The sequence below is a fragment of the Artemia sp. Qi Xiang Cuo genome, chromosome 5, assembly GCF_049724085.1.
Source record: "Artemia sp. Qi Xiang Cuo chromosome 5, ASM4972408v1, whole genome shotgun sequence".
NCBI lineage: Eukaryota > Metazoa > Arthropoda > Branchiopoda > Anostraca > Artemiidae > Artemia > Artemia sp. Qi Xiang Cuo.
The window spans coordinates 73,694,172-73,704,529 of record NC_142798.1 but is presented as its reverse complement, the minus strand read 5'-3'; the positions used below and the strand labels follow the sequence as shown (position 1 = coordinate 73,704,529).

At 33.0% G+C, this 10,358-nt stretch overlaps 1 protein-coding gene across 2 annotated transcripts in view; it reads left to right on the top strand.

Annotated features, from left to right (window-relative positions):
- The first annotated feature begins 29 nt into the window (after positions 1-29).
- Positions 30-10,358, top strand: part of LOC148952502 (uncharacterized) — a 31,961-nt gene continuing 21,632 nt past the window's right edge. For both annotated transcript variants that reach the window (XR_016141814.1, XM_089089935.1), the window contains exons 1-4: positions 30-2,488; positions 5,806-5,913; positions 7,161-7,387; positions 7,721-7,935. The gene's annotated coding sequence lies outside the window, so the exon portion shown is untranslated. The remainder of the gene's footprint in view (positions 2,489-5,805; positions 5,914-7,160; positions 7,388-7,720; positions 7,936-10,358) is intronic.

Sequence of the window (10,358 nt, the reverse complement as noted above, 5' to 3'; positions counted from 1 at the left end):
CGCTGTGCATGGCCTCTGAGATACTTATGAGATAATTACCGAAAACCGTTTACTAAGCTGTGCTCAGTGGGAGGATCGGCAGGGCAATGTATGTTAAATGGTCCTTTTTTTCTTTTGCTGATCTGCCTTATTGATCTCCCATTTGAAGACACCCTTATAAACGTGTTATACTAATTATCTCAGAAGGTTTGAAAATCTCAGATATGGTCCTCGGGCTTGACAACGGTAATATGGGGTTATCTTTTAAACACATCCCTTATCTCAATATAAACTTTTTCATGTGTATTGGGTAATAAACATGAGCAGCTTTATTAACGATCAGCACTAAGATCTTATGTTTTGATCAGACCTGTAAAATTAAACTATACCTTGGATAGGAAGTTTTTGACGGATTTTAGAACCGTGTGATTTATTAACTGCTAGTATTCTATTAATTTCTGGTGATGGGAAGTGTGATAAATGTTTTAATTCCGCGTTAGGACGGATCTACTATAGAAATAACTTCGTAAGCTTATTTAAATATTTGGTAACTACCAGGATTCGTAAAAAAATTATAATCATTAATGGTAAATCATAGGTCAAGCTCAAAATAGGATAAGGCCTATTGAGACCTGCAATCGGATGTGATAATTCAACCATTGTTACTTTATTTAAGCTATTTACAGTTCATCCCCTTAAGCTACGCAACCTGTATCAATGTCCTTATTCAGCTCTCCGGATGTCAATAAGTTTTTTTTAAAATCTAAATCTATCTTTCCTGCCCCAAAAATTGTAGATCAGCGGAACTTGGAACTTTTTTCGGTATTTAGGATATAGCTTTATGCCTCAAACATCGATTAAGTTTAGTTAGTTTGTTCGTAACATTGAATGCAAAAAAAGCTTCCTTAGATAAACTACTTCCCCTTGATAACAGTAGGAGTAACTTAAGCACATTTTTAATCTTTTTTCGTTATATTCAAATTTATGCAGATTATACGATTATACAAAGCGCCTTTTGAGCTACTGATTCTAAAAGTCACCTGTCCCAAGAAGCAAATAATTGACCAATGAATAAACTAGGGATTTAAAAAAATTATAATTTCAAACGACCTTTTTCTTTACCACGTTCTTTCTTCTTTTCTTGAAATTCAAGGAGAAGCTTCTTCATGTGCGTATGACTGTTTATCAACAGTCAATTGTTCTTTTGACAAGTCAAGAATTTATAAAACAAATTGTGCAATGAGCGAAGATAAATTTTTTTTGTATTGCTTTCTTATGTTTATTAGTCTTATCACATGGTTATCGTAAGAAGTTAAATGTTATCAATAGCTAGGTTTTGTTTTTCATAGCAAATGTTGTATCTCAATTGGAATTATTCTTACAGAATGTTCTAAAAACTGACCCAATAGATAGCTCGCTAGATTTGTTTTGTGTAAAAGAAATTAGCTTGAATCACATCTTGTCTTTTATACTGTTAGATTTTTCTGTAAGTCAAATTGCTGCCAACTTAGCCGGATTGTTCTTATATTATCCCTAATTTATTACTGCTCACACGAATAAGGAATGAATACCCATTAGTTCGTCTCAACCCAAGTTGGGGTACGGAAGCCCATGCCTATTCACATTGGGACTACTTCCATCTCCCGTGATTGTTGTAAATAATCCGTTTGTTTACGTGGAAGTTAAAAAACAGGTGTAGAAGTAAAAGTTCTGTCACAGATCCCCCCTCGACACTCCCTAAGGGCTATTCCTGATTGCATATTTACGCGAGCTAGAATCAATTAATTTTTTATGTTACATTCTAGGCTTGTATTATGTGTGGTTCTGTGCACTGACGGGGGAGAGGGGTTAAATGGTTAAGGACGCTGCAGAAACCCTAGGATTACTTTATTTTGAAAATAATGAAAATTTACTAAAACCATGTACGTTGTTGTATGGTTCTAAAAAATTGTAGAAATCTTCTTGTCCACTCGTCTTTATTCACTGTTGGTACTAGAGATAGCTTATTTATGACTACGGTTCAATGTTTTGTGGTTCATGTGGTTTAATGAGGCAAATTACAGAAATCGCCATCCACATATTGAAAAGAAAAGTTTTCGTCAACTCCCATCTAAGTTTTCGTACTCAAGTAGCACTTTATGAGAATTATATTTGCAAAAGAAAGGTGAAAATGAATTTGTTTGAAATTTAGCCTAAAAAAGATAAGAAGTAGCTTTTTTAGTTTTACCACGCCTGAGTTTTCTTTAACTCCGCATTTCCAACGCCTTCTCATAAAATGTCTAACATAAAAATTTGCGGAATAGGCTACAAATTAAAAAATATGAAAGAAAAATCTCCAAAGAAGACACCGTGATAAAGTAACAATAAGAAGTACTGCATGCTGACTATTGGCATATTAAAAAGTCAATTTCTATTGGTAGAAAAGAAACGATCACTCATGACTCTTGGACGGAGCGCCGACAATGTCTGCAGTATGCTCCATATGGCTGAGAATTACTTAAAATTTTAGGTAAGATTCTTTCCCTCTTAATTTTATTTTAATTACTTCATTGTTTTAACTTTTGGGGCGGAGGAAAAGCAAGCATACCTGTTTTGGCCTCAGGCGACTTGGTGCTGCAGCGAGCTGTTAGTAGTGGTAGTATTATTTTAATTTTATGCCTGAGTTTAAAGTTGTACGCTTCGGTTTTTCTTTTATTCTTTTGTTGTTTGTGTCTCATATTTCTGTCAAAGTTACCTAAAAAGGCCGTCTTACAGTTCTTTTGACAAGCAAAAAGCCGTCTTTCGTCGCCTCTCAGCTCGCTCGGGGTCATAGTCTTTATTTCGCTTGAGTCTGGGCTCAGGTCTTCGGCTCTGGTAGTCAGTAATAATTTTGTTAATGCAGGACCCTTATATAGTTTAAATAAATAAAAGATGTCTGAAAATGTTACCCATAAATAAAGTGTCGATCGAACACGGTTGTTTTACTCTGTTGATATGGGTTTTCTCGAATTATATGCAGTTTTGATATTTTCTAGTATATAATCTGGACCTAAAAAAAATCGGATATGGTTATGGATATTATCATAGCTAAAAATGCCGCCTTGTGGTTCTTTTGGGAAACAAAAAGCCGGTCTTTGGTCAACTCTGTTCTCCCAAGGTCTCGGTTCTCGCATCACTTGGGTCTGCTCTCGTATTGAACAACAGTTCGTTTTTGCAGGGCTTTTATGTAGTTCGAATCTAAAATGGAGTTGTCTAAAATTATACCCTTCAATAACGAATTCTACATAATTTTATGTTTTCAAGTTTGCAGTATAGACCTAAAAATATATACGAACACCCCAATTTACTTAGAACACCTAGTATTGGCTTGTATTCCATCTGAAGAGGACGGAAACATGATGGATCTGTAACTGTAACCTGCAATAAAATGACAAGATACTCGTATCATCGGATTGTTTAGTCTTAGATCTATTCATTCATTGAGCGAGAATCACGTTAGTACCTAGAATTTCTCCTTGACAGGGATCTTAAAAAAATAAAGAAATAAATGAAAAATTATTACTTAAAAAATAGAAAAATTATCTTTTTTCGACAATTTTTTAACAATTATAAAAAAAAAACCTAAAACACCCTGTACACCAATTTTCAAAAATATAATTTGGTACATGATAGAATTGAATCTCAGCTAGAGAGTGATAGTAAAATTTTATCTTACGTTGATGCAGTAAAACTAGGAAATGTTTTTCAAATGGATCGTAGGCCTTGAACTATGTCATGTACAGGTACAATCATTAATGAACGGAGATCACTAAATGAGCATTTTAACTTAAAAAAATGCTCATTTAATAAGAGACAAGAGACCCACCTTTTACTCCATGTTGATTTTTTGATTCACAAATGCAGCTTCTACCCCCCAAAAAATATATTTTCAGTAATTGTACTTTTTTATAGGGTAAGCGCTCAAGGCCGGGGTCAACTTCCGACCCCGAGGTTGAGTCTGATGGGGGATTCGTGTACATGTGTAATCAAAGTAACGTTCTTGTATTGTGACAGAAAAAGGGAATTTATTTGTGTCACAACTCGTTGTGACTCGCGTAAAGCATCAAAAGACGCACCTTAGTATATTGTGATCTGTATTTGAAAATATTGAAGGACCAGAATTTTCTTTAATCATATAGCCATAGTTACAGGAGGATTCACATGGAGCAGAGGAGTTACTATGAATGCTTGTGCGTTTCTTATGTATATTCTGTTGTAATTGCTTTAATTTTGTGCGTTTTGTTTGGACCATTCAGTTGTTAAGTCGTTTTTACGGATATATCAAAGTGAACTTTGGCTCCTTACGTACTAATGCAGGGATTTGGGAAAAACTTGAATTTGAAAATCTTGAACTAAAAAAAAATAATCTTATTTTTTTAAAAAAAAATTATCTTAGACGTATTTGGCACCCACACGACTGCCGATGTATCAAATCCCAAAAGTAGATCTTGTTATTGGAGTAAATGAGGCAGTTGGGGAGTATGATGTGTGGTTTTGGAAAGTGGATGAAGTTAAGTTTGGCTCCTTACTAATGCAGGGATTTGGAAAAAAAAACTTGAATTTGAAAATCTTAAATAAAAAAAAAAAAAAATTAAAATCTTCGATGTATTTGGCACCCACACAACTGCCAAGGTCCCAAAAGCTGATGAAGTAGATGAGGCAGTTGGGGAGTATGATGTGTGGTTTCGGGTCCTTCTCAGCATCAGTCTACGTAAACAGTTAATAACACTCAGGAAATGCGTAGAGAAAGATGCTTCGATACCAGGAAAAGATCGCCCCAGGAAAATCTTTCATTTGTAGCACACAGAGGCATTGTTGTCCGCTGATGCCCACCAGCATGGATGACCTAATACTAATAAATGTAAGGATTGTGGCTCACTTTATTAAGTCAACAGGATGGTAGTATCCAATGTAAATAATATTAATTATAATTTATTTATGCCCTCTATACATACATGATGTACACAGAGGAGTATAGGAAATAAATGAAAAGAATACTGAAAAATACAAAATTACACTTCTAACGAAAAGGACGACAACAAGAAGCTCATAATACTCAGTAACTCATGAATATATAATAAGTAGCTTATGATAGCTCATTAGTGCATAACACTAAAAAAACTCGTAAAACATAACGCATAAACACTCATAATACATACCGCATAAATAGCTGTTTTATTAAAGCAATGGCGACAAAACTATTTTTCTGTTAAACGAGACAATCAAGGGGAAAATTCTATTTTCTCTAGATCGTCTAAGAAATCGGTCGTATTGTTGAACTGTTTTAACAGTAATATCAAATATTCCAAATTTTCGAATAATATACCTATTTTTGAACCACAGTGGAATTCCAAGAAAATATTTACAAAACCGGAAAAATTACACACGGATACGCTTTTTATCATATTTACTTAAAAACTTCAAAAATAGAACAATGAAAAATACATGAGGTCCAAACATTGAATTATAAATTATAGCAAGTGTTTGTTTATCAAAACGACCTTTCACCCTGACTAAATTGGAAAAGGGTGGGTACCTTTTTAGCCAGGCTTTGGGAAAGTTTATTAAGAAAATGGCTTCAACCCTATATATTTATTTATAATATTAATATTCTTTTATCCTGATATCCCTTTTATCCTTTTATCCCTGATATTCTTTTATCCAATGAAACAATTTTTTATGATGATACAACCCCGCAGATATGAAATTATTTTGATTCGAAAAATTTCCATTATCTGATTGAATGCAATCTATTTATTGTCTTATTTCCATATGTTTTTTTGGTAGTTCTGATTTTTCCCTTTACAGTTAGGGGATTAAATCATTCCTGTGAATATCAACCAACCGAGAAAACGATACTATTGGAGATTTGTGGAGACTGAAGATTGGAATTAGATGTATTGTTTGGTGATCAAGGTATGCTTCATTTTACATATAAATTACTTCTTTTTACCTTATTTATATCTTGTGTTTCCTTATGTTTTATATGATCGTTTTATGGAATTAATTTCGTTACTTATAATAAGATCCTTTTTGAATAAGATAATAATCTTTTGATTGTTAACAGCTGGGTTAACATCTGCGACATAAAGTGGGGGAACTTTTTTTTGTGGCTTAGAAAATAGTTGCCCAAGATTTTTGTTCGGTTGTAAACTATGTTTGATATTGTATCACAATGTATTTTATGATTCCTCTTTAGATCAATTCTGTTGTTAATTTTTTTTTTTTTTTGGAATTAAAATCTCATTCAAGAGCCATGGCTAATTATAGTAAAGCCAAGATAGATGGTGTCTGTGAGAGGGAAAGGTGGCATAAATTTTTCAGAATTGTATAAAAATGATTCATTATGTCAGTATGACAATGGTGATATTCTACTTTTTAATTTTATTTCAACGTTTTATCAATTGCCTGCGTCAACCCGTGGTTAGTAGAACATTAGTATATTTAATTAAAAGTTAATAAATAGCACAAATTGAAATTTGAATTTTAGCGTATTTGTATATTTAAATTGGTATTATAATTACGTATCTCAGCAAATAAAGTTAGGAAAAGTTCTTTTTTTCAGTCGAACTGACTTGAAAAGTTAAATTTATATCTTGATAAAGTTTTTCAAAGTCAAACTTATATCTTGTAAAAGCTAAACTCAAAATTTGGTGAATTAATAGTTATGTTGTGAAGTGGTGATCAATAGTGACAGTGATGTGGCCAGTTGGAATTGTAAGAGAAAATGGGAGTGCCGAAGTTAATCTGAATGATGGCAATGCCTTGTTGCCAATCCAAAGGAATTAAAACTTGAATTTTGGAATTTTTAATGTAAGTAAAATAAGTCAGTTTTTAAAGGAACAAATATTCGCTATTAAAGTTTAACCAGTTAAAAATTTGTCTGCCTTTAGTGGCATTATTAAACAGTGAAGGGGCTGGGTCAGTGATGATTGTGGTGAAAGTATGGGCTGCAAGGAATTGAAAAGTAGAATTGTAATATTGCCAATAAAAGAAAGAACAAAGAAAAAAACTGTCATTTATTTAATGAGTATGATGATCATTCTTAGGACACCTAACGAGCTTAGGCTTTGATTAGCATTTTAAAGCTGAATTTATAAAAAAAAAGTCACTCATTGTTAATACCTTATTATCGTATTTTGTTACTACGGTCTACTTTTCAGGCTATCTGTATCACTGCTGTCGCAAGTTTTGGCTTTCAATCAATTGAGGAGTATAAATTCAGGCATTGAAGATATGTGGTTTTCATCTTAATTAAATTTCTGGAACATCCTATTACATCGACGAGGTATTGAGCCGCCTAAAGAAGACATTGACGTACTATTTCACCTCTCCGTGCCGTTCGGTGTTTCTGCTTTGGCCGGCTGTTAAGGAATACTGGCTGATATAGGTAATTTTATCTGATTACATGGAGCATTGCTATGCAAAATTAAGATTTAGAGAAGTCTTACTATTCAAAATAAATGTAAATTTTGTGATTATAGCTGACAAGAAGTAAATTTAAAAAAAGGATGGCTTTCAAGGTACAGTTATGAGTAAGGTTAAAACTTAAATTGAATGAGCAAAAAATTGATTGTAGTAAATTTACTGTATATGATGATCATTCTTAGGACACCTAACGAGCTTTAGGCTATGATTAGCGTTTGAAAACTGAATTTGATAAGACCGTCGCTATATTACTGACACCTAACTATGATTTTTTATTCCTATTTTTACTTCCTAGATTTCCTCCACCACCATGATCACAAATGTGACGTTCAATTGTTTCATAAGTATGGTGAATTCACTGAGGCTTAATGGTATCTGCGTTGAGTAAATATGTCTATACTACATTAGAGTATTGTTCAAGTTTTGAGGTTGACATTGGAGCACTGTTTCTTGGCCCTCTTCTGCTTGAAGCCATTTTGAGGGGTTTCCAAGGAATCCTATACGATTAAGGTATTGTTTGTTCAGTTTTGTCTCAGTTTTTAATTTTAATTAATCTCACTCTGAAAATGAAAGTCCGAAAATCTAAAATTAAGTCTAAAAGTCCTTAATCTCAGCCGTTTATTTTTATCGAGCAACAATAACAAGGATACAATCAGTTATGTCTCAGCTTTTAAATTTCATTAATCTCACTCTGAAAATGAAAGTCTCGAAAATCCTGAAATTAAATCCAAAAAACTCTTCTTAATCTCAGCCGTTTATTTTTATCGAGCAACAATAACAAGGATACAATCAGTTATGTCTCAGCTTTTAAATTTCATTAATCTCACTCTGAAAATGAAAGTCTCGAAAATCCTGAAATTAAATCCAAAAAAGTCTTCTTAATCTCAGCCGTTTATTTTTATCGAGCAACAATAACAAGGATACAATCAGTTATGTCTCAGCTTTTAAATTTCATTAATCTCACTCTGAAAATGAAAGTCTCGAAAATCCTGAAATTAAATCCAAAAAAGTCTTCTTAATCTCAGCCGTTTATTTTTATCGAGGAACAATAACAAGGAGATATAATCAGTTTGTTTAAAATTAAATGCAAAAGTGTTGTTAAGCAGATGCCATATGAGGCGGAAAATGCCTCTTCCTGCTGCAATTACAAGAATCTTGTTCAATTTAAAAGAACTTAGTTAACTAAAAAGTCTACTTCTTTCACTTTTGGTTTTTATTTGCCAGAAGGTGAACTAAGTCAACTAAGAAAGTTTACCAGACTTTTGCAAATAGAACGGAAAAGGTTGGCAGAAAATTCGAAGTTGCTATAAGCCCTACGAGATATTAGGAACAGACCTTAGCAAGGGGGGCCCGAAACAGCCAAAATATTGAAGTAGGCCAAAATCATCTTAACTAACAAAAAATCAACGTTTTTGTGAAAATTTTACATCTATTGTTTCATTTTACAAGAAAAGTAAACTGCAGCGTAAAAAAATCCAACCACTGCCTTTAATAAACAGCTGCATCATTCAATGGGAGAAACCCTGAATGAATCATTCTATTTTGCAAGAGAAGTATATTTTTGCACAGGGATAAGTATGACCTGCCGAGTTTATATTTTTGGTCAGAAATTCTTTGTAGATATCTAACACAGTTCATATAATTATCCAGTATGATCATTCCCTATCTCACCCATTATAAAAACCCGGACCGGGGTGCGAGTGCTCCAGAGAACGTAGAAACATAAGCGGCGTCAGATCTTTTCACGGGTAGACAAGTCAGACGCGAAACAATCGGAAACAAGTGGAAACCCGCTATTAATAACTGCACGAAGAAGTGGAAGGAGCTTTTTGTTCGCACCGAGAACGAAGACCAGAAATGATCTGCGATAAGCTTACTGGATAATTATATGAACTGTGATATCTAACAACGAAGAATTCTTAATAGTAGTTTTATAGTCAACTTTTTAGTTAACTAAGAATTCATTCGTCAAAAAAAATGTTCTGAGTTAACTAAGAATTGCAGAAAAAGCTGGCAGAATGTACTTATTACTTAACTAATGAAGTAAATCGAATGAGACTAAGTTAAGTATCTCATAACAAAAGATTACGCATGTTTTAAATTATTAGACCTAATTTTGCTTAAAGGAAAAATCTATTTTTCTTCTCCGGTCAATGTAAATTTTGACTCTCTTTTTTGGCTGTTTATTAATAATATTGCAGAGTTGATGTTTTGTATCGCCGGAAATTTTTTTTACCTCTGCATAATTTAGTACCAGTTTTGTTTCTTAATTTCGAGGTTCTATACTGCAATTCTAAATGGCTTGGGAAATTGATGAATTTGGGCCTCCCCTTTTGTTTAAAAAATAAGTGTCGCAATAGCAAGGCATTACTGCAGACTCCTAACCAATAATGCAGAATAGTTATTAAACCTGTATTTCTATTAAAAGAAGAAAAAATGATAAAGTTGGTAGTTAAAAATCATTAATTTGTGAATTATTTGTAAACTGCACCTAAAATGAAGAATTAATTTTTCTATTTGTTTTTTTCCTTTTCTTTCCCTTTCCTCTTCTTGTATCTCTTTCCTACACTTTTTTCTAGTTTAATATATTATTATTTATTTTTTTTAAGTATACTTGTTTCATTCGTCATAGCTTTGTAAGAAAGTGTTTTTCCGAACTTAAGATTGCCAAAGCCAATAAAGCACATTCTTCGAAATGTAAAATAAGTGGCTTAGAAATCCTATCACCCTAGCTTAAATGCTAAAGTTAAGTTTTTGTCTCCTAGTTAGTCAAATAATAAAGAAAATCTATTACTGGGGACTTGGCCATCAGAGCCTTTCTCAAATATAAGCAAAAAAGCCATAGCTAATTCATAGAATAGCTAATTCACTAATCCAAAAAAGGAGCTAACCAAATGGAGGTTCTGAACTCTAATATTGCCAAAGAAAAGAAC